General features: G+C 41.0%; 1 protein-coding gene across 2 annotated transcripts in view; it reads right to left on the reverse strand.

Moving 5' to 3' along the window:
• slc7a2 (solute carrier family 7 member 2) overlaps positions 1-19,475 on the reverse strand; it is a 73,541-nt gene extending 54,066 nt beyond the window's left edge. Inside the window, exon 1 of one of the 2 annotated variants that reach the window (XM_008111744.2) lies at positions 19,351-19,475. The gene's annotated coding sequence lies outside the window, so the exon portion shown is untranslated. The remainder of the gene's footprint in view (positions 1-19,350) is intronic. The other variant, XM_008111742.2, reaches the window with a different exon arrangement.
• Between the last annotated feature and the right edge of the window lie 4,151 nt (positions 19,476-23,626).

Below are 23,626 nucleotides of genomic sequence, written 5' to 3' on the forward strand. Positions count from 1 at the left end.
AATACAGTAGAAGTCGTTGGATCCTTAGGGGCAAGTGACCATGTGTTCCTGCAGTTTGCCATACAAAGGAAGGCTGAAACTAAGACAAGTCAAACACGCATTCTCGACTTTGAGAGAGCTGACTTCCAAAAAATGAAGGAAATACTGAGCGACATTCCATGGACACCAATATTAAAAGACAAGGGAGTTAAGGATGGATGGGAGTTTTTTAAAAGTGAAATACTCAAGGCGCAAATGCAAACAGTGCTATCCAAGAAAAAAAAAATATGACAAGTGCAAAGAAGCCAGAATGGATGTCCAAAGAACTTCTAACTGGGCTAAGACTCAAAAGAGACATGCACATGAAGTGGAAAAGCGGAGAAATCACCAAAGAAGAATTCAAACGTATAGCCAACTCTTGTAGGGAAAATGTTTGCAAGCGCAAAATGAGCTCAGGCTTGCCAGGGACATTAAAAACAACAAAAAAGGCTTTTTTGCTTACGTTAGTAGAAAAAGGAAGAACAAGAAGGCGATAGGGCCTCTGCGAGGAGAAGATGGGGTGATGGTGACAGGGAAAAGGCAGAACTGCTTAATGCCTTCTTTGCCTCGGTCTTCTCACAAAAAGAAAGCCATCTTCAACCTCAGCAACATGAAATTGTCAGGACCCAGGCTGCAGAGCACCAATAACCATGCGCAGAGACCAGATTCTATCTAATATCTTTATTAAAGAATTATATAAAGTCAATAAAAACAAGTGAAGAATATAGTTCGGAAGCAGACCTTTCAGGAAAGGCCAAATATAGTCCAGGAAAATAATGTCCAATATAAGATATTAGAGTTCAAAGTTATAATCCATTAACCGAAACACACACTTTGCCAAGCAATAGTGTGGGGAATGACAGGGTCTTTAAAGTCCAAAGTAGCTTGACAACAAGGCTGGAAAATAGACTTGATTCTTGGCTAGATCAAAGCTTGAAACGAGGCAAACATGAAACAAGAACTGAGTCCATAGAAGTCCATGAAACAAGGCAAGGCTGGAAACTTTATCCGTGAAACAAGGCAAGGCTTGAAACTCGATCCGGGAAACAAGGAACTGGGGTACGAAGTCCACACACGATCTCTCTCCTCAAGCTGAACAATTGACTCCGCAAGGTTCCCCTTGCGGCAAAACTCCTATATAGGGTCTTGTTTTCCCACCAACAGAACACTTTCCCTGGAGAACAAGAAGCGAAACCCAACTCTGTCCAGATGCATGACTCCTTAGAATTTCCCAAGGGAAGCAGACCTAATCAGCTAGTTGTCTGGCTGCGATTCTGAGACTCCGGCGATTAGCCTCCCTGATTCCTCTATCTCTATTATAATTGTCCTTTCGGGAAAACGGGGGAGAATTCTGCCCAAGGCTTGTTTGGTTAACTTCCTGAGGACAAACATCCTCCAGGTGGCGAGGCTCCGATTCAAGCTGAACCGGTGGAAATCCCATGTTTTCCTCCTCATCTGCCACAATAGCACTAGGAACGGGACTACAAGGCCCATGAGACATCACAGAAATGGACGAAGGATTCGGGGAAATCCAACCCCAAATAGGGAAACAAGTCGTCCAGGAACACCTGGCCGCTCTAAACCAGATCAGGCTCCAGGGCCAGATCAGCTACATCCAAGAGTACTAAAGGAAATAGATGAGGTTATTTCAGAACCACTGGCAATTATCTTCGAGAGTTCTTGGAGAACAGGAGAAGTCTCAGAAGATTGGAGGAGGGCAAATGTGGTCCCTATCTTCAAGAAGGGAAAAAAGAACGACACAAACAATTACCTCACATCGATACGGCAGCCTCATGTCGATACCAGGCAAGATTCTGGAAAAGATCATTAAGGAAGTGGTCTGCAAACACTTAGAAACAAATGCAGTCATTGCTAATAGTCAACACGGATTTACCAAAAACAAATCATGCCAGACTAATCTGATCTCTTTTTTCGATAGAGTTACGAGTTGGGTCGATACAGGGAACGCCGTAGATGTAGCGTACCTGGATTTCAGTAAGGCCTTCGACAAAGTCCCTCATGACCTTCTGGCAAACAAACTAGTAAAATGTGGGCTAGACAAAACTACGGTTAGGTGGATCTGTAATTGGCTAAGCAAACGAACCCGAAGGGTGCTCACCAATGCGTCGTCTTCATCTTGGAAAGAAGTCACGAGTGGAGTGCCGCAGGGCTCCGTCCTGGGCCCAGTTCTGTTTAACATCTTTATTAACGACTTAGACGAAGGGTTAGAAGGCACGATCATCAAGTTTGCAGATGACACCAAACTGGGAGGGATAGCCAACACTCCAGAAGACAGGAGCATAATTCAAAACGATCTTGACAGACTAGAGAGATGGGCCGAAACTAACAAAATGAAGTTCAACAGGGATAAATGCAAGATACTTCACTTCGGCACAAAAAATGGAATGCAAAGATACAGAATGGGGGACGCCTGGCTAGACAGCAGTACATGTGAAAAAGATCTTGGAGTCCTCGTGGACAACAAGTTAAACATGAGCCAGCAATGTGATGCGGCTGCTAAGAAAGCCAATGGGATTCTGGCCTGCATCAATAGGGGTATAGCGTCTAGATCCAGGGAAGTCATGCTATGCCTCTATTCTGCCTTGGTCAGGCCACACCTGGAATACTGTGTCCAATTCTGGTCACCGCAATTGAAGGGAGATGTTGACAAGCTGGAATGTGTCCAGAGGAGGGCAACTAAAATGATCAAAGGTCTGGAGAACAAGCCCTATGAGGAGCGGCTTAAAGAACGGGGCATGTTTAGCCTGCAGAAGAGAAGGCTGAGAGGAGACATGATGGCCATGTATAAATATGTGAGGGGAAGTCATAGGGAGGGGGGGAGCAAGATTGTTTTCTGCTGCCCTGCAGACTAGGACGCGGAACAATGGCTTCAAACTACAGGAAAGGAGATTCCACCTGAACATCAGGAAGAACTTCCTGACTGTGAGAGCTGTTCGGCAGTGGAACTCTCTCCCCCAGACTGTGGTGGAGGCTCCTTCTTTGGAAGCTTTTAAACAGAGGCTGGATGGCCATCTGTCGGGGGTGCTTTGAATGCGATTTCCTGCTTCTTGGCAGGGGGTTGGACTGGATGGCCCATGAGGTCTCTTCCAACTCTACTATTCTATGATTCTAAAAGTGTTTACATTTGACGCTCCAGAACAGAGTTTTCTAAACTATTCATGTTTTAGCTGCAACTAAATCCGCAAATTGTGCAAATTGTAAGTTATAACAGTACAGTAGAGTCTCACTTATCCAACATAAACGGGCCGGCAGCATGTTGGATAAGTGAATATGTTGGATAATAAGGAGAGATTAAGGAGAAGCCTATTAGAGATCAAATTAGGTTATGATTTTACAAATTAAGTACCAAAACATCATGTTATACAACAAATTTGACAGAAAAAGTAGTTCAATAGGCAGTAATGCTATGTAGTAATTACTGTATTTACGAATTTAGCACCAAAATATCATGATGCATTGAAAACATTGACTACAAAAATGTGTTGGATAATCCAAAACGTTGGATAAGCAGATGTTGGATAAGTGAGACTCTACTGTACTTACATTCGAATAGCACCAACACTTCACTTCTCTAGTGACCAAACCCTCTCTAGAGGTTTTTAAACAGAGGCTGGATGGCCATCTGACGGAGGTGTTTTGATTGTATCCTCCTGCCCGATAGAAGGGAGTTTGACTGGATGCCCTTTGGAGAGCCATTCAACTCTAGGAGTCTTCGATTCTATAGCCCTATTTTCCCATGAAAATGTTTATGGGGCTGGATGGCCATCTGTCAGGGAGGCTTTGATTGTGTTTTACTGCCTGACTGAAGGAGGCTAGACTGGAGGTTGGCAGGGAGCATTTTTCATATTACACACTTAGGGACTACAAGTGACATGCCAGTTTGGAAAGTTCTGCTCTATCACCTACTTTAAAATCTTGATTATTCAAACATTTCCTCATGAATATTCTGGATAAACATAAACATAAGGAACTTTAGTTCTTGAATTATCCATAGTTAGTAGAAGGCAGCAGGCTTAAGAGTCTGTGTATTTATGCAAGGTTTTAAAATACTTAAGGGGGCAGAGACAGATGGAAGAATCTAATCAAATTAGCACTTCATTATCTGCATGAGCTGTTAATCAGTCTAATAGATGGCAAGTCTCAAAAGACAACAATAGAAAGTTTTCAGATAGATAATAATCAGCGACAAAGTCCAATGTGACATGAAATTGCAAGTACTAGGTGACCTGGGCAAAATCTAGATAACAAGGGATAATCTGGGACATCTGTCAAGAGGTTTGAATAATAATTTGAACACACACAATTCAGCGAGGCCCATATTGCTCCTGTTACTGCAGGAACTTTGGAGACTGTCTGTTACCATCAGATTATAAAATCTTCTATATGACATGATGCTCAGTTCCTATGTTATTATTTCGTAATAACATTTACTTTCTGTAGCCCATATAAAAATTAACAAAGAACACATAAAATACTTCACTTTGGTTGGGATATTTAGTACAGCATTGTGGAAAGAATCATAAGAAAAAGCAGACTTGAACTTTGTTTTGGCGGGACATCCTGCATCACATTTTGCTATAGTTTTCAAGGAATATCTCATCGAGTCTCAACCAATTCAATAGAGTTTGTGGCCACAAAAACAACATTTCTGGACTATAACAACCACCTTCAAAGTAAGTACTGCATAATTAAACAGGAAATAACATTTTCAACCCAGGAACAGATTTTTTACCCAAATTGTGTTACATAGTATTATTACAAAGTCCATGGTTTCAACTTCTATCTGTTGCTGAAGATCTAAAGACAGCAAGGATTTGGCTAACCTATATGTCAGTGATAAATACAGTAGAGTCTCGCTTATCCAAGCCTCGCTTATCCAAGTTTCTGGATTATCCAAGCCATTTTTGTAGTCAATGTTTGCAATATATCGTGATATTTTGGTGCTAAATTTGCAAATACAGTAATTACAACATAACATTACTGCATACTGAACTACTTTTTCTGTCAAATTTGTTGTATAACATGATGTTTTGGTGCTTAATTTGTAAAATCATAACCTAATTTGATGTTTAATAGGCTTTTCCTTAATCCCTCCTTATTATCCAAGATATTTGCTTATCCAAGCTTCTACCGGCCTGTTTAGCTTGGATAAGTGAGACTCTACTGTAGCAACAACTCTATCTACACATCACACTCAAAAATACAATGAGATGAGTCTATTTTTCCAGAGTCTGAAAGAAACGTAGACCCCCTAGCATCTATATAGCCTTTGGAAATCCAATCTTCTCAAAGCCTACAATGACTACATCTGTTTGAACATCTTGCCATCAATAAATAGCTCTCATTTTCACAAGCACAGGAAGTACTCTGGTTTGTATTGCTCACATATTCCACCTCAATGGCCCTATTTATAAAGATGCTTCATGGAAGAAAATATCATATATCTGAATGGAAGGGGTGTTTAGGGGATGACATGTTAACACAATTTAAGTCTTTTTTGTTCAGCCATGATTTAGTTTGGCCTAGTTTGCAAGTCTGCCACAGAACGTCTGCAAAATTCACAGTGATTAGTTCTCCAGACAGCTGTTATGAACTCAAAAGAGCCAAAAATGAGATACTGAGTTTCATTTGAAATTATATTCCTTTTCCCATTCAGTTTTTTTTCATGGAATCATAAGAAAAAAGCAGATTTAAACTTTGTTTTGGAGGGACATCCTGCAGCACATAGTTTTTCAAGGAATATCTCATTGAAGGGCATGTGTGCCACATGTGGTCCAGATCCATCAAGCCATGTAGGAACCTTTGTGGATCAAACAAACATACATACATTGACTTTTAGATAGATAAAAAGATAGATCAGTGGTTCTCAGATGTCTTGGTCTTCAACACCCAATAATCCTAACCGCTAGTAAACTAGCTGGGATTTCTGGGAATTGTAGGCCAAAACACCTGGGGACCCACAGGTTGAGAACGACTGGGATAGATAACCCTTTGTTTCCTAGACATTATTCACACTGCCTGTTAAATTTCTGGTGTATAGGATAGAAAATGAGCTTGTTTAGACAAACTAGATTTGTCTGAAGTTGCAGAAAAATGGCTTTATTCACTCACATCCTGAAGAGATTTTAATGAATTTTGATAGCAGAATATCAAATGCAATGCTAGATACTGTCAAGAACAATAAAATAAGGTCATATTAGCACATCCTGTACCACGTGGATTAAGAAAAACACAAAATTAAGGTTTTTATTGTCATATATTATATTTTCAACTAGTCATAAAGCTTCATCAAAGGTTTAACTTCCACAAGAAAGTAGTGGAAAATTATAACATATGCATCCCATTTAAAAGTGGAAGAGATGCTAACAAAAGAATTTTGTTATATAAATAAGAATAACTCAAACAAATACACACGTTAGTGCTGCACCACTTTTGTGTGGATAAGAATATGCAACATCAACAGTAATTTAATGCAAGTTCTGATCTTTATTTGGTTCAATGAACTAAGTGCAACCCCATCTGTCACTTCTTCCAGTAAAAACAAAAAACATAGTCCAGTTGATAGTAACCTTATTTCCCACTTGCTCAAACCATGTTCTGATGCAATAATCTGAACATCCAGATAATGTCGTTTTAACTTGACTCAAAACTTAGATTTTAGATTTCAGTCAAGAACAACAAAACTTTGTGGATGTAATATTGAATCAATAAGATTTAGGTTTGAAGTTGCTTTTGTGACAAAGAAAACAGTTGATGTATCCTGCCCCCCCCCCAAAAAAAGATCTTCCATGGTCTCCAGTAGAAGAATATGCCAGCTTTAAAACACAGAAGTCTTGCCTTTATTCAGATGATAAAGTTATTGCATATTATATATATATATACACACACACACACACACATATTGTAAAAAAGATATATCTTTGTAGCTGTACTAGACCACTGTCTTAAGCTGTGTGCTAATAAATCTGCTTATGCATCTTAATACTTAATCATGGTTTGCTTTTATTTATGAATATGGACACCTTTTTTCAGGCTCAATATATGCTGTTCGATTTTACTGTTGAAAGGAGTACTGATGTCATATCTGAAATATACATACATTAATCACTGGTCTTATGGGGTTCCATGGTCCTACATGGATGCCAAAATCCATGGGTGCTCCAGTCCCATTATAAAGTGGCACAGCATAAATTAGAAACATTAAAGTTTGCTTTTTGGATTTAAAAAAAACAAAATCAAGTCATGGATAGTAGAATCTGTGGATACAGAATCCATGAATCTGGAAAGCCAACTGTATTTGTTTTAACCACAAACTTTCAAGCTAAATCAATACTGTTGTCAAAGGTTTTCATGGCAGGAATCACTGGGTTGCTGTGAGTTTTCCGAGCTGTATGGCCATGTTCCAAAAGCATTCTTTCCTGACGTGTCACCTGCATCTATGGCAGGCATCCTCAGAGGTTGTGAGGTTGGAAACTAGGCAAATAGGGTTTATATATCTATAGAATATCCAGGGTGGGAGAAAGAACTCTAAAATCAGGGCAGTGAATGAAGAACAACACTCAGAAGACAGGGGAATTCTAGACAGGAAACCACCAGGGCCAGCTAATATCTCCCAACAAAGGATTCCCCCAGGCAAGAAGCAGCCAGACCTTGAAGCTGCAAGGCTTTTCAATGCTAATCAAGGTGGCCAGTTGCAACATTTACACTTGCCTCAAACAGACAAGAGTTCTTTCTCTTACCCTGGACATTCTAGATATATAAACCGCACTTGCCTAGTTTCCAACAGACCTCACAATCTCTGAGAATGCCTGCCATAGATGCAGGTGAAACATCAGGAAAGAATGCTTCTGGAACATGGCCATACAGCCTGGAAAACTCACAGCAACCCAATAAATCAATACTGTTCCAGCACCAATTACAGTAGAGTCTCACTTATCCAAGCTAAACGGGCCAGCAGAACCTTGGATAAGCGAATATCTTGGATAATAAGGAGGGATTAAGGAAAAGCCTATTAAACATCAAATTAGGTTATGATTTTACAAATTAAGCACCAAAACATCATGTTATACAACAAATTTGACAGAAAAAGTAGTTCAATACGCAGTAATGTTATGTTGTAATTACTGTATTTATAAATTTAGCACCAAAATATCACAATATATTGCAAACATTGACTACAAAAATGGCTTAGATAATCCAGAAGCTTGGATAAGCGAGGCCTGGATAAGTGAGACTCTACTGTATATGATGCTCCTCAAATTATATGCATTTTCCTATATGCAGTTTTCCAGCTTGCCAGAAAGTCCTGCTACGATCCCACAGCAGAAGAACCCGCTTCTTCCCTTCCTCTCACAATAATATTTAGCAGTTATATTGGCTCTTTGCATTGTTTAACGCTGTAAGAATACTTTTGGGTGTTCTCTAAATATCAGCTTGCAAACTACACAGAAAAAAACCCTCAGTCTAAATCATATCTCATAACTATGCTGTCATGCAATACAAATGTTAAGCATGCATTCAAATACCAAAGTAAGTAATCTCTGCAGTGTGGGTAAGACTTTGAAAGCAGATGACAAAAAACCCTGAACTAAATCCACTCTTCTCAAAGGCAAATCTCACCCTCTTAAGTGTGATTTATAACAATCTTGCCTACTCTTTCATCAGAGACCTAATAGGACTTGTTATCCTCTACATGCTTTATTCTCAAGCCTGTGCACATGGGAGAAATAAAGATGTTGACATTAGTTTCCATCAGTTCAGAATGTAAAGCTTTTGCCTAAACTGGTGGCAAGAGTCCAGGGAACCATTTGCTTTTGACCACAAGATGAAAGAACAGAAGCAGCTATAGAAAAGGGAGAAAGGGAGAAACAAAGAAAGAAAGAACTAGAAGACACAACTTTAGTCTCTTTTAGAAACAAATATTGTTTTTATAAGTAAGAAGCCTATTATTAAATCAGTTAGGTAAATTAAGTCACTTTACACACTTCTGATCTTTTGAAAAATACATTGAATTATCCAATTAAAAGTGCCTTTGATCAGATTTGGAAAAAGAAATTATATCCATCGTGAAAAATTTGATATGACTTAACTGAAGCTCCATTGACTGAATAGAACCTAGAATCAACTAATTTATTTTACAACCAGAAAAGTATTAACTGTATTAACTGAGTTAAAGTGCATCCCTTTAACTTGGGATGGGCCACACATCTGCTTCTTATGTGGTCTAGATATCTCCCACATCATCACAATTTCTAAAAGAAATACAATGAGGTTACGTATGCTTTAGAAAAAATATGGTAGTTCTCCAAAAAAACAAATTGCATTGTCCCTATTGTATTTTGTCTAAATAGGGCTGGAGTGGGGTTTGAGAAAATCAAATAATTTCTAGCCATTACCAAAGCAGTTTCAATGTCTAGAATGAGCACACAGACACAGTTAAGTTGTCCACCACGATTTAGAATAGAATCATAGAATCATAGAGTTGCAAGAGACCTTATGGGCCAACCAGTCCAACCCCCTGCTAAGAAGCAGGAAAATTGCATTCAAAGCACCCCCGACAGATGGCCATCCAGCCTCTGCTTAAAAGCCTCCAAAGAAGGAGCCTCTACCACAGTCCGGGGGAGAGATTTCCACTGCCAAACAGCCATCACAGTTAGGAAGTTCTTCCTAATGTTCAGGTGGCATGGCCATCATGTCTCCTCTCAGCATTCTCTTCTGCAGATTTACCTTTTTCAAAGTATAACACAGATAGGTACCATAAAGCAACATCCTTAGAGATGCTAAAAATATTTAGCATATGGATGCTTAATCCATCATTGGGCAACTTGCTTTTCTCCAGATGTTGTTGGACTCTAACTCTCATTAGCCCTAGTTAACATAACCAATATATGTGATAACAAGAGTTGTAGTCCAAGCATCTGAACTACTTGCTCACCCACTCTTCATTCATTATCCTAGAAAGATACTATATTAGCTTACTGATTGCTCCAATGAATTATACCACTTATTTTAGAAATACATGAAAGCTAAGCCCATCTTTCTTATATTTTATAATCACTGCACCAGAAAAACAAATAAACCCAGAAGACCAACTGAGAAAATTATGGTTGAAAACTTACATTAACCAGTTTAATCTCATTATAGTATTTTTATTTTTTGCCCATGCACCATCCACACAAATATGAAAATTGAGAGTGCACATATTCAACTGTATTTTAAGCATTGAAACTCCAACAATCCTTCCACCTCCACTGCTATTTGTCTGTAGTATACTATGTACTTAATACAGCTTCAGGTCTGCATTAGCCTACCTAAATCCTAGAACATATTTGTCTAAAAATAGTGTTGCAACAGTGTTAACTGCTGCATATCCTATGTTAACTGTTGCAGAACAAGCAGAAATCCAAGTATTGCAGTGCTTTCCTGAACATGCAAGTGCAGTAAGAGAGAAAGCACTGCATGTTGAATTTCTGCTTAAAATGCAACTGTTTTACTACAGAAGCCATACCAGAAATATCCTCTTGAAAGCAAGTAGCACCAGTTTTGATAATAATTTCCTTACAAGTATGACTAAAGTAGCAAGGTATGACGGTAATGGCAGGAATTCTATATACAGTACTCTATTCTAGAATGTAGATCTGGGATATATCTATGGGAAGCTACCTGCTTAACATGGTTCATGTGTGAAAATGGGGAAAATATATTCATCGATGTTTGATCACAAGCAACATTCAGCAAGATTCACAAATACTTTGTCTTTTTCCCATTACCCATTTTCCCATTTCATCTGGCTTAGAAATACATGCCTGCCTTGAAAAACATAATGTGCAAAGAGGCCCAGCTAAGAGTGAATGCCTGCCTTTTTCAGCCCACATTTTCACATAATACAAGCTGTTCAAGAAAGCAGCACCAGCTGTTTGCTTTGCTGACTTGCAGCCAATTTAGATTCCACTCAAAAATGTATTGTCAAGAGACCAAAAAGTGCAAACACAAGAAAGAAGGGTTCCAGCAAGGATGTACTCTGTTGTTTTGTTTTCTGAGGAAATACACCATGGGTGATAGAGCTACATAAATTATGTGATCTTTGTTTGTTGTGTTACTAAACTTCTCCACTGTTCACCTGTCTCCAAAAGTAACACAAATAAAAATAAATATTAAAATAGGGAGAGAAATCTAACCCTAAAACCTCTGGTAGGTGCTGACAATCTTCTAATACAATGCAACCACTTATTGCCAACATAGCCATAGAATAACTGAGAAGATCTTGAAGATGGGCAGGTTTCAATCTTGGAACATTTGCTTTGTTTTCCATACTAATCAATATTTACCTATTTGTCAACCTAATCAGGATACTGTGCAAATGACATATCACAAACATTTAAAAAGTCTGAGCCCAGAGGTTCACAGTCAAGTGTTAAATACAAATACATGACTGGAAGTTAGAAATTTTTGTGAAATTACCACAAATTGCCAGGAGATTGACTAGCAGATCAAATGTGTGAATCCTTTAACCCTTCAGATCTTTTGGACACGTATTCCCAAAATGCCTTACAACACACCATGCTGCTTGTGGTTTTGAAAGTTAACATCCAAAACATCTGGGGAGCCAAGTCCTTCCTGATTCTCGTAGTAGATATTGACATACTTTTCCCCACTCATCCAGAAGGTGGCAAGCACTTAGCTAATCTGAAATAGCAATAGTTTAGTGCAGACAGGTCCCCATACATCTTCTATCTAATGCTACTCACAACATACCGGAAAGTCAAGTCATGATGAACAAATAATCTTTGCCAATTATATTATCTCTCAGTGTTTTCATATTTGGGAAGTTGAACAACAGAGCAATTGTAGTAAAATATTCCATGAAATCAAGAACATCCTCCTACAGTCCTATTTCTACTGCTCTGGATAAACCCATAAACAATCACAATTTTGTTGTATGTCTTTCGGGCTGTGTGGCCATGTTCCAGAAGCATTCTCTCCTGACGTTTCGCCCACATCTATGGCAGGCATCCTCAGAGGTTGTGAGGTATGGATAAACTAAGTCAGGAGTTATCCTAAGTCAGTTAGTTTATCCATACCTCACAACCTCTGAGGATGCCTGCCATAGATGTGGGCGAAACGTCAGGAGAGAATGCTTCTGGAACATGGCCACACAGCCCGAAAGACATACAACAACCCTGTGATTCTGGCCATGAAAGCCTTCGACAACACAATCACAATTTTGTCATGGGTGAAAAAATCCTGTACTCACTTTGTATCAGGTGCTGGCATAATACACTGGATTCTGATCTAATACAGTTCTTTTTCACTTTTGAGAGCTTAAATCTGAGTTTAAAAGGTTGACCTTTTATTCTGCACTTTCCTGGGAAATTTAAGTTATTTTATATATGTCGCCAGTCAGAGTTGGCTTCAGTGTGGAGCTAGAGCAGCATTTCCCAACCTGGGGGTTGGGACCCCTGGGGGGATCGCAAGGGGTGTCAGAAGGGTCACCAAAAGGGTCACATATTACTGATGGTCTTCGGAACCCCTTTGGCAGAGAAGGCTGAATATCTCTTTGTCTGTCCTTCTCTTCCTTCTTGGAAACAAGACGGCAAATCCTCCCACCAAAAGCTCAATTTGCCCAATTCTATAAGTGGTGGGGTTCAAGGGGCTCTTTGAATGTAGGCGAACTATAAATCATAGCAACTACAACTTCCAAATGTCAAGGTCTATTTTTCTCAAACTCCACCAGTGTTCACATTTTGGCGTATTGAGTATTTGTGCCAATTTTAGTCCATATCCATCACTGTTTGCGTCCACAGTGCTCAGTCTCTGAATGTAGGTGAACTACAACTCCAAACCTCAAGGCCAATGCCCACCAAACCCTTCCAGTATTTCCTGTTGGTCATGGGAGTTCTGTGTGCCAAGTTTGAATCAATTCCATAATTGGTGGGGTTCATAATGCTTTTTGGTTGTAGTTGAACAATAAATCCCAGCAACTACAACTCCCAAATGACAAAATCAATCCCCCTCCCACACACCGACCAGTATCCAAATTTAGTGCCAAATTTGGTCCAGTGAATGAAAATACATCCTGCATATCAGATATTTACATTACGATTCATAACAGTAGTAAATTACAGTTATGAAGTGGCAACGGAAATGTTATGGTTAGGGTCAACACAACATGAGGAACTGTATTAAGGGGTTGCGGCATTAGGAAGGTTGAGAACCACTGAGATAGAGGATGGGGTTTTGGGAGGGCAAGTGGCACAGGTAAATGGAATGTCCTCTAATTTTTCCCACCATGAAATGCTACTCATTTCCATTTTGCCAGCAGCTAATTTTCTTTATTTTTTGAAGGTGTATTTGTGTGGATAGCTGCATTTAAATATTAGCCATTTTGTTTAATAGGATGGCTAATATCCCATCAAGACATACATATAAAATGGGTATACATGTATATTTGCATGTATGGGGGGGGGGGGGGAATGTAGTGGCCACAGCTGTGTGGCCAGAAAAAAAATGCAAAGTATGGCACACGTGATTATCACATGACCACCGTTCAACTTCGAAGTGAGCTCATGTAGAGAAAGTGTGTGGCTAGTAATGCTCTCTCGTTTAGATTCAATAAGGATGTGTGTGGCATTAACATGGTCACTATGGACCAGGAAAATGCATGTGGAAGCAGATATTTTCACCTGCATAGAGAACACTAAGGTGTACAGTGTTGCTGCAGAAAATGGCAACCTCAAATTGTGTTCCCCTCTCTTCCCTATAACATGTATTGCTGGAAATGATACCACAATTTAGGAGTAACTCTGGGCAGTAGGGCCACAGAGAGGCTGTTGGCAGAAACCCGGGCTGGAATGATTTAGTTCTGGCGATTTCGGCTCTGCCAGTTCCAGGCTGCCCAAGTAGAGTTCTGCTTGGCGAGCATTGAAGAAATCCAATGGAGATAATCAGCTCAATAAACGAAGACGAAGTTCAGCCAATGAAGAAGTTATTCACGTGAATAAGATGCTAGCTACTGATTTCTCACAAAGTAGCTAGAATACAGAATACAGAGTCCCAGCTTCTTTTATACAGAAAAATTTCTAATTTTCCCGCCGCAGCAGCATCAGCTGCAGCAAATATCATTGGTTAACAAAATCTTGCAAGAGCCATCGCGAATAAGAAGCCAGTTCCGGCTAGCCGCGCCTCCCAATTCTGACCAATCACAGAGAGGGGCTTGGCTCACTGGCTGGCATGGGCTGGGACAACGGATGATTAAGTGTCGATAAATGAAGTTCCTTTTACTGAACAGGAAAAATAACAAAGTGATTGAGGAAGACTATTGTCTTTATGGGACGGACATGATCTGGCCCATTAAGAGGGCTGATCTGGCAGTCCCAGATCCCAGAGAAACAAAACATCATATTCTGACATAATCATGCAAAATGACAGAGGTTGGGGTTTGGCTGTAGACATTCAGATTGCTTCCAATGTGAGCGATCCTGTTCATCAAAGGTGAAGGGTGGTGAAATCGGCTCTTCCCCGAGGGGCAGGGAGAGGTGATTGCCCTGCCCGAGTAAGTTATTGTGTTACAATGTCTAGATGAAGTCCAAGAGATGGGTGAGACTGGAAATTGATGAGGAAATTCTCAGCTCGGATTCATCCCCACAGGCTATATGATTACGTGAGATGCAGGACTTCTTTGGGGCCAGGAACACGGTTTCCCGCCAAAGGGAAAGGAATGGGGTCTCATAAACACAAGACAACGAGACAACATAACACATGGGCAAGTAGGAACACATAGGAAGAAACACAGAGCTTTTAGGGCAATTTTATACACAAGAGAGATGTAGTTTCCCAAAGTACCTTAGCAAGCCAGACACTCTGGTGCATCAATCCTAGGGGACTCTAAAGGGAGGGATGAAGGAAGAAATATCCCCAAGTTTGGGGAAGATCGGGGCCAGGACAGCCCCACTAGAGGGAAAAGAAGAACTGGTTGCAGCTGGAGAGTGAACAAGGATAAGTTCTGAATTGCTATTGTTAAAGAGTGGTCGGTGGCTCCCAGAGAGAGCACACCACTCTCAGAACCAGGAGGTCGCGAGTTCAAATCTCAGAACCAGGAGGCCACAGGTTCGAATCCTGACCAGGACAAAAATGTCAAAATCAGCTGGAAAAAAAGGGGAGGGCACGGAGCGCACGGAGGGCAGCCAAGGCACACGTTTTGCCGGAAAAGGTGGTGGGGAGCCATTGAGGCTTCCCCTTTTGTATCTTTACTGAAGAAATGACAGAAAAAGAAAGAGCAGAGCAGAGCGAAAGAGTACGGGGGATTCAATGAGATTATTTTCAGCCAGAAACACTTGATCTCCTAATACCCATGCTCAACTTCAAACGTTACGAACCTCATTCAAACCAGCTTAACTGGCTTTCCTGTTTGAAGAACTTGATTCCTTTCTGTGGCATTCTAAAAGTCTTATACCTCAGTGTAAGATCAAAATTATGGTTCCAATCCTGACAAAGTCAGAGTCTGAATTTGGTTATGAAAGCAAGCAAGAATTCAAGAAAATTCCAGCTTGGTGAGCCAGCATGCTTGGTATATACTGTTTAGATCAATTGTGACCTAGTCTTGCCAGGAGCTGGGCCCCTGGTTTATTTCTTCTGCCACACAGAGAATAGCCCTTGGATTATTTTAGGAATATTTACTTGGATTGTTAAGAAAGGCAACAAGCTAGAGAGCTAGGTCCTTGCTGGGTTTGCACAGCACAATGACAACAAAAGCTCACACAGACTGAAGTTGAACAATTCCCAATGCAAGTGCCATCAGGTAGTTCTATATTTGGAGCATGAGTAAGTGGAACTGTGGGTATAGAGGTGGCAAATAAAGGGGTCATACTGTATTTACTAAAAACAATGATGGTAGAATAACATTCATGTTATTTTATTTTTAAAAAAATTCTTGCAGCAGTTTCCTTTGCTGAAGTTAGCACAACACTCCAATTTTTATTCTCTGCCCACAAGTCTATTTTAAATTTGCATAGGCGGGTAAAAGGAACAGACAGACAGGGAACAGGAAACATGTCAATTCTGAATTTTCAGCGTTGTCAAAAAAATAGCTTCTTGCAGCTCACAATTTCAATTAAAGCTAAACGTTCTGGTGCTTTGCATCACTCATTTGAGGTAAAGCCTATGGGTTTTAATTTGGCACTGTGCAGGCCAATGAATGCCTTGCATGAATGGCATGTATTGTGATGAACCAGTTCAACCCAGAAAACACAACACAATTACCCCCAAGTTGTCCTCTACCAGATCTGCAGCCCAGAGGAAGCAGAGCGAATGTATAAGAAAGGTTAATACATTTTTAATTTGCACACTTAGTCTGAAAAATATGCAGGGAACACACTTCTTCAAACCATTATTGAACAACAGATGCAAAAAAATAAAAAATAAATGTGGGCCGAATTCATAGACATAACCATGGCCCCTTCCACACAGTTGAATAAAATCCCACATTATCTGCTTTGAACTGGAATATATGGCAGTGTGGACCCAGATAACCCACTTCAAAGCAGATCTTGTGGGATTTTCTGCCTTGATATTCTGGGATATAGGGCTGTGTGGAAGGGCCCTGGGTTAGTCTGGAATGCACAAGGGGATCTTGTAGCCCCTTAGAGACATGTGCCCCTTCCTTACTGCCCTATATCCCTGGATTTGATCCCAGATTATATATATGAGTCTACACTGCCAGATAATCTGGGATAAAAAGATAATCTGGGATCAGATCCTGGGATATAGGGCAGTGTAGAAGGGGCCTTAGGGTGCATTTACATGGTAGAATGAATGCACTATGACACCACTTTAACTGTCATGGCTCAAAGCTATGGAATCGTGGGAGCTGTAGTGAGGCACCAGAGCCCCTCTGGCACAGAAAGTAAAATACCTTATAAAATTACAACTCCCACTACTGCATTTCATTAAGCCATGGCAGGTGAAGTGATGTCAAACTGCATTAATTCTACCGTGTAGATGCACCTGAAGAGAACAGGCAGCATAACCTTTCGTAACCTACTTCCTCAGGATGTGGTACTAAGCTTCCTACCATTTCTCTTGGCAGGGTTTCTGATTCTCTTACTAGCTGCACAATGGAAAAAAGGTTCATCAAGTGCTCAGCTTTGCCAGTACATAAGTTCATGACAGGAGAAAGCATGTTTGTTGAAAATCTGCCTGCTATGCAGCTATTTATGGCATAGGACTTCTGGGCTGGAGGGGCACAGTTGCCCTATATGGCATCTCACAGAAAAGACATTGCATTGGGAAGAAGGTCTACGAGTACTCCTGCTATTCCTCGGGATTATTACTATTACTATTTGCAAAAGGGGTTAAGAGTCGTGCAACTCATTTTTCTCCTCTGACATGCCTCTTTCCACGTGCTTTCTGCATGAAGGGATGTGTCACAGCTGCAGAACAGGGAGTCCTGTCAAAATGCACGTACTTTGCCATTCTCTCTTCCGAACAAACAGACCTCAGGTGCCCAGAGCAGGTCTTGCTCCCAACAAAAGATTATTCTCATCTCACCCTTCTTTTTTTTTTAAGAGATGTGCTTTAAGGGTGCAGCTACACTGAAGAATTAATACCGTTTGACACCACTTTAACTGCCATGCCTCAGTGCTATGGAATCCCAGGCACCAGTATTCTTTTTCAGAGAAAGCTTGTAAAATTACAATTTCCAGGATTTCACAGCATTGAGTCATGGCAGCTGAAGTAGTGTCAAACTGCATCCATTCCACAATGTAGATACACCCTTACGATCACTGGTGTGATGTAGTGGTTTGGACTAAGGATGCATCGGCACCGGGGAATTAATGCAGTTTGACACCACTATGATTACCAGGGCTCAATACTCTGGAATCACTGGAATTGTGCTTTTACATGGCGTTTAGTCTTGTTTGCTAAAGAGTACTGATGAACCTCACCAAACTACAAATCCCAGGATCCCACAGCAAAGAACCAGGACTGTTAATGTGATGTTGAATTGCATCAATTCTGCAGAGGAGATACAGCCTAGAATTAAGGCACTTCCCACACAACTGTATAACATCCACATTGAACTGGATTATATGGCAGTGTAGTCTCAGATAATCTGGTTCAAAGCATATTGTGGGTTATCTGCCTTGATATTCTGGGTTATATGGCAGTGTGGAAGGGGCACTAAGAGTACACCTACACCGTTGCATTAATGCAATTTGACACTACTTTATGTAACCCAATTTCATGGCTGGAATTACTGGGTTGCTGGGAATTTTCCAGGCTGAACGGCCATGCAGCCATGTTCCAGAAGCATTCTCTTCTGATGTTTTGCCCACATCTATGGCAGGCATCCTTGGAGGTGTTGAAAACTAGGCAAGAGGGGTTTATATATCTGTGGAAAGTGCAGGGTGGGAGAAAGAACCCTTGTCTATTTGAAGCAAGTATTAACGTAGCAACTGGCCACCTTGATTAGCATTAAATGGCCTTGCAGCTTCAAGGACTGGTTTCTGCTTCAGGGAATCCTTTGTTAGGAGATGTTAACTGGCCCTGATTGTTACCTGACTGGAATTCCTTTGATTTCTGAATTGTTCTGTATTTTCTGTCCTGATTTTGGAGTTTTTTAAATACTGGTAGCCAGGCTTTGTTCATTTTCATGGTTTTCTCCTTTGGTTTGACATTATCCACAGCTTGCGGATTTCAATGGCTTCTCTGTATAGGCAGTAAGCAGCCAGTCCTTGAAGCTGCAAGGCCATTCAATGCTAATCAAAGTGCCTAATTGCAACATTCACACTTGCCTCCAACAGACAAGAGTCCTTTCTCCCACCCTGGACTTTCCACAGATATATAAACCCCTCTTGGCTAGTTTCCAACAGACCTCACAACCTCTGAGGATGCCTGTCATAGATGCAGGCGAAACGTCAGGAGAGAATGCTTCTGGAACATGGCCACACAGCCCGAAAGACATACAACAACCCTGTAATTCTGGCCATGAAAGCCTTCGACAACACGTCAGGAGAGAATGCTTCTGGAACATGGCCATACAGCCCAGAAAAATCACAGCCACCCAGTGATTCTGGCCATGAATGCCTTCGATAACACATTTTATTAATTCTGTAGTGCAGATGCACCTTGGGTTCAAATGGCAAGGGTGCAAGCCATGGCAAAACCCCTTTCTGAAGAGCTTTTGACAAGAAAACCAGATTTAGCAGGGAGTTCCCTGAAGTTGGAACTACACACAGCAACCCACAAGAGCCTATATGGAGAAAGCGGAAAGAAAAGGCAAAAGGAGAAGGGAGGAAAGTATTTTCCACTCACTGGAGCCGGACGGCGAGGGCGACGGTGGGAGCAAGAGGCTGGCTTTGGAGATGGAGGAGGATCCTTGTCGGTGGCTCGCCTTTCCGCGCTCAACGAGCCCGCCAAAACAACACCCGAGGAGTTGCCCTTAGCCACGCCCCCTCGTTTGCATAGCCACGCCCTCTCGCTTTCCCTTCTTCTCTTTCCTCCACTTAAACGCCCCTCCCTTCTCTCACTAACACACTTTCCTGGCCAATGGGGAGAGGGGGCGGGGCCTCCTGCGCGGGGCAGATCTCAAGGGGAAGGGAGGGGCGGGGGAGCGGAGGCACTTCTGGGAAGCGGGGCTTAAATTGCCCTAAATGCCCTGTCTGATGTTGGAAGCTATACAGGGTTGGCCCTGGTTCGGACTTGGAGGGGAAGCTGCCAAGTTACAATGGTGCTAGGGATGTGTGATCCATTTTTAAAAATTGTTCAAAAGTCATTACAAAATTGGGGGGTGCTGGCGTTATGTTTCTAAAGTATAGTTAGTGAAAAATTGGTTACTATAACGAGAGTAACGAAAATTCATTATTATTTCATTATAGTAATTGCAATTACTATATAGGATAATCTCAACAAGCCCCAGATGTGATGACGCAGTTAGCTCAAAGTTGAAAGGAAGGCCGACGATACTGGAGGTGAACAACAAATCCGATGTTCTAAAGATAAACACACTATAAGAACATGGAATGTAAGATCTATGAGCCAGAGCAAACTAGGAACATATTTTTTATTATTAAAAAATGTTCACTTATAAAAACTTTGAAAATTTCCCCAATATCCATCGATAAGTGAAACGTTCCGAAATTTGGTGGGTAAATGTGTTCTACCATTGTAGCAAGTTTCACCCAAATCGCTGTAAAAACAAGGGAGAAAGGAGCCCCTGAATTTTCCCCGATTATAGTAATTAAGCGCAATTACTATTTGTTGTATCATGTCAGAAGTGACTTGAGAACATACTGCAAGTCGCTTCTGGTGTGAAAGAATCAGCCGTCTACAGATATGTTGCCAAGGGGAGGCCCGGATGTGTTACCATCCTGCTGGGAGGCTCCTCTGATGTCCCTGCAAGCTAGAGCTAACAGTTGGGAGCTCATCCTGTGTCACGGATTTAAACTGGCAACCTTCAGGTCAGCAACCCAACCTTCAGGCAGGCCGTTCAGCTGGCACATTGCACCACCATGGCTCCTGCAATAACTTTATTAAGGTTAAAGGTTTTTCCCTGACATTAAGTCTAGTTGTGTCCGAATCTGGGGGTTGGTGCTCATTTCCATTTCTAAGCCAAAGAGCCAGCATTGTCCGTAGACACCTCCAAGATCATGTGGCTGGCATGACTGCACGAACACTGTTACTTTCCTGCTGAAGCGGTACCTATTGATCTACTCACATTTGCATGTTTTTGAAAAAATTTTAATAATAAAGAAAATATATTCCTAGTTTGAAAGTGTTATTTCCTGTTTAATTGTATCTTTACTCTGAAAGTAGTGGTTTCTACACCAGGAACTTTGCTTTTGCACCAAAAATGTGTTAAATTGGTGGATGACGATGTTTAATTGATAGACTGGAGGCTACAGCAAAATGTGCTATAACACAATGTCTCTCATGCAAAGACAAGGTTTTTGCAGTGTAAAACACTTTCCTCATGTTTTTATGATAGAACCAGTTAGGAAATGACATTTATAACCTAGGAACAAAAATCATAATTTATTGGAACTCTGGCTGGCTACGGCAGGGTAAATCTCTCTTGATACTGAGCAGTGCACTGCATTCTGGGAAATGCAGTTTAAGGCAGGGCCTTTTGAATTCTCTGGCGTAGAGCTCTTCATTTCCCAAAGTACATTTCCCAGAGTCTTGTGCTATTCCCGAAAAACACTGCTCCCTTGTTTCCCCGCTCCTAATGCCTAGACTCAATTAATTTACAGAGTGAAGTCAAGGCACTAAGGCAGCCTTTTTGGCTTTGCTTTTTCAGCTTTGCTTCCTTGCACTGAATATGAAACTGACTTTGGGAGCCTTCCGAGATTTACAAAACTCAAACAAAAAAGTATGGGGTAAGTTTTGAATTTAAATTTTTTGGTATCGGATATTTATTTATTTATTTACAGCATTTATATTCCGCCCTTCTCACCCCGAAGGGGTATCAGGGCAGATCACATTACACATATAGGCAAACATTCAATGCCTTTTAACATAGAAGAAAGACAAGACAAACATAGGCTCCGAGCAGGCCTCGAACTCATGACCTCCTGGTCAGAGTGATTCATTTCAGCTGGTTGCAGCTGGCTTGCTCTCCAGCCTGCGCCACAGCCCGGGCCCGGGATATCACTTTGTAAGTACGAATTTTACGAATTTGATCAGAATAACGAAAAAATGCACACCTCTACTAGGCGCTGTAAAGACTGTATTTCAGTAAATAAATAAAATAAACTGGCCAAACTACTTCTGACTACTTCTTGGCTAAGAAAACCCTATGGAATTCAAGGAAAAGGGGGAAAATTCTTCAGTCCTTTATCTCTCCTTTCTCTCTCACATACACATTAGGGCAAAGCTTTCCAAACATTTAATGTTCGTGCCACACTTTTTTAGATATATATCATTCTGTGGCACGGCAATTCACTTACACTGGCAAATTGGAAGTTGATGGACCCATTGAAAAGCCCTGTCGCCCGCCCACCCAAAGACCAACCCTTCAAAGGGGGTGATCTGGCAATGGATGGGCAATTGAGTGGGGGTATCCTTGAATGAGCGAGTGAATGAGTGGGAGGGAGGGAGGGTTGGTCTTTGGGTGGGTGGGCGACAGGGCTTTTCAATGGGTGGATGGCTGGGCAGCTGGATGGGCAACCAAGTGAATGAGCAAAATGGATGAATGGATCTTTGAGTAGAAGGCGTTTCTGGAAGGGGATGGTTAGCAAATAAATGGCCAAGTGACTCGCACTCACTCACTAAGTGCTTGCATGAGTGAGTGAGTGACTGGCAAGCTGGCTGGATGGACAGACAGGAGGGTGGGTGAGTGAATGAATGGACTGCTAAATTAAGGGTGCAACTATTGCGCAAGGAAAACAAAAATGCAATTTTTGGGATACCACAAAAGGGGTGCAATTATTACACAATGGTGACTGTTATGCAATGAAATACGATATAAGGCTTAAACTACAATATCTAACATAACTAAATATTAATAATAACCCCTAGCTTAAAACAAACCTGGACTTATACATACTAGACATACAACTACGAAAACTATTTCACAAAGCTCACGCTCAGTCTCCATCTACACTGCCGTATAACTCAGTGTCAAACTGCATTATGTGATCAGTGTAGACTGAGAGTCCTTCCAGACAGGCGCTATATCCCAGGATCTGATCCCAGGTTTTTTGTTTATCCCAGATTATGTGGCAGTGTGGACTCATATAATCGAGTTTAAAGCAGAAAACCTGGGGATGGATCCTAGGATCCTGTCTGGAATGGCCTCCTATATCCCAGGATCTGATCCCAAATTTTCTTTTTTTCCCAGATTATCTGGCAGTTCTGACTCATATAATCCAGTTTTAAGCAGAAAACCTAGGATCGGATCCTGTCTAAAAGGGCCCTCAGATAATGCAGTTCAAACCCTGGTCTCCAGAATCATAGCCCAATGTCAAACCACTAGGCCAAACTGGCTCCATCTTCCACATATTCTGTGGTAATATCTAGAAGGCATTGAACCTAAAAAATACTGCCGGCTTTAATTGGGCTAAAAAAAATGTTCCAATAGAAGATCAAAGCCTCTTCTAACTTGGAAAGCTTACCCTGCTAATTCTTCAGTTAAAACCCTTATTGTCATGAGCCATCAGACGCTCGCACATCTTAGGTCTAGCCTAGATACATTTCAAGTGCAACACGATAATCCCTAGTCCGAATAAATGTTGGAAAATGCAGTGAAATCCTTTGATTCCTTCGTTCAGAATGAGCACAAGATCCCCTCATATGACCTCAGCTATAAAAGCAAAAAAGTTCTGCTACTCTCATTAAAAATATTCATTCCTTTACATGACTTGTAATTACGTATTTTACTGTACTCAGTCTTCATCTTACCCATGTTCTTTCTGTACTGTACTGATAAAACACAAATGGTTATAGGCCGAGTGATCAGCACAATCAAACAAGAATACAGGAAAAAAAATGTTCCTCATTCCCCCAAAAGAACTGTAAAATGTGTCACATTAGTTAGCTTGAAGATTTCCTTACACCATCATCTCAACACTCTATTTGTCTCTAGTTCAAA

Source organism: Anolis carolinensis, chromosome 5 (genome assembly GCF_035594765.1).
Source record: "Anolis carolinensis isolate JA03-04 chromosome 5, rAnoCar3.1.pri, whole genome shotgun sequence".
Lineage (NCBI taxonomy): Eukaryota > Metazoa > Chordata > Lepidosauria > Squamata > Dactyloidae > Anolis > Anolis carolinensis.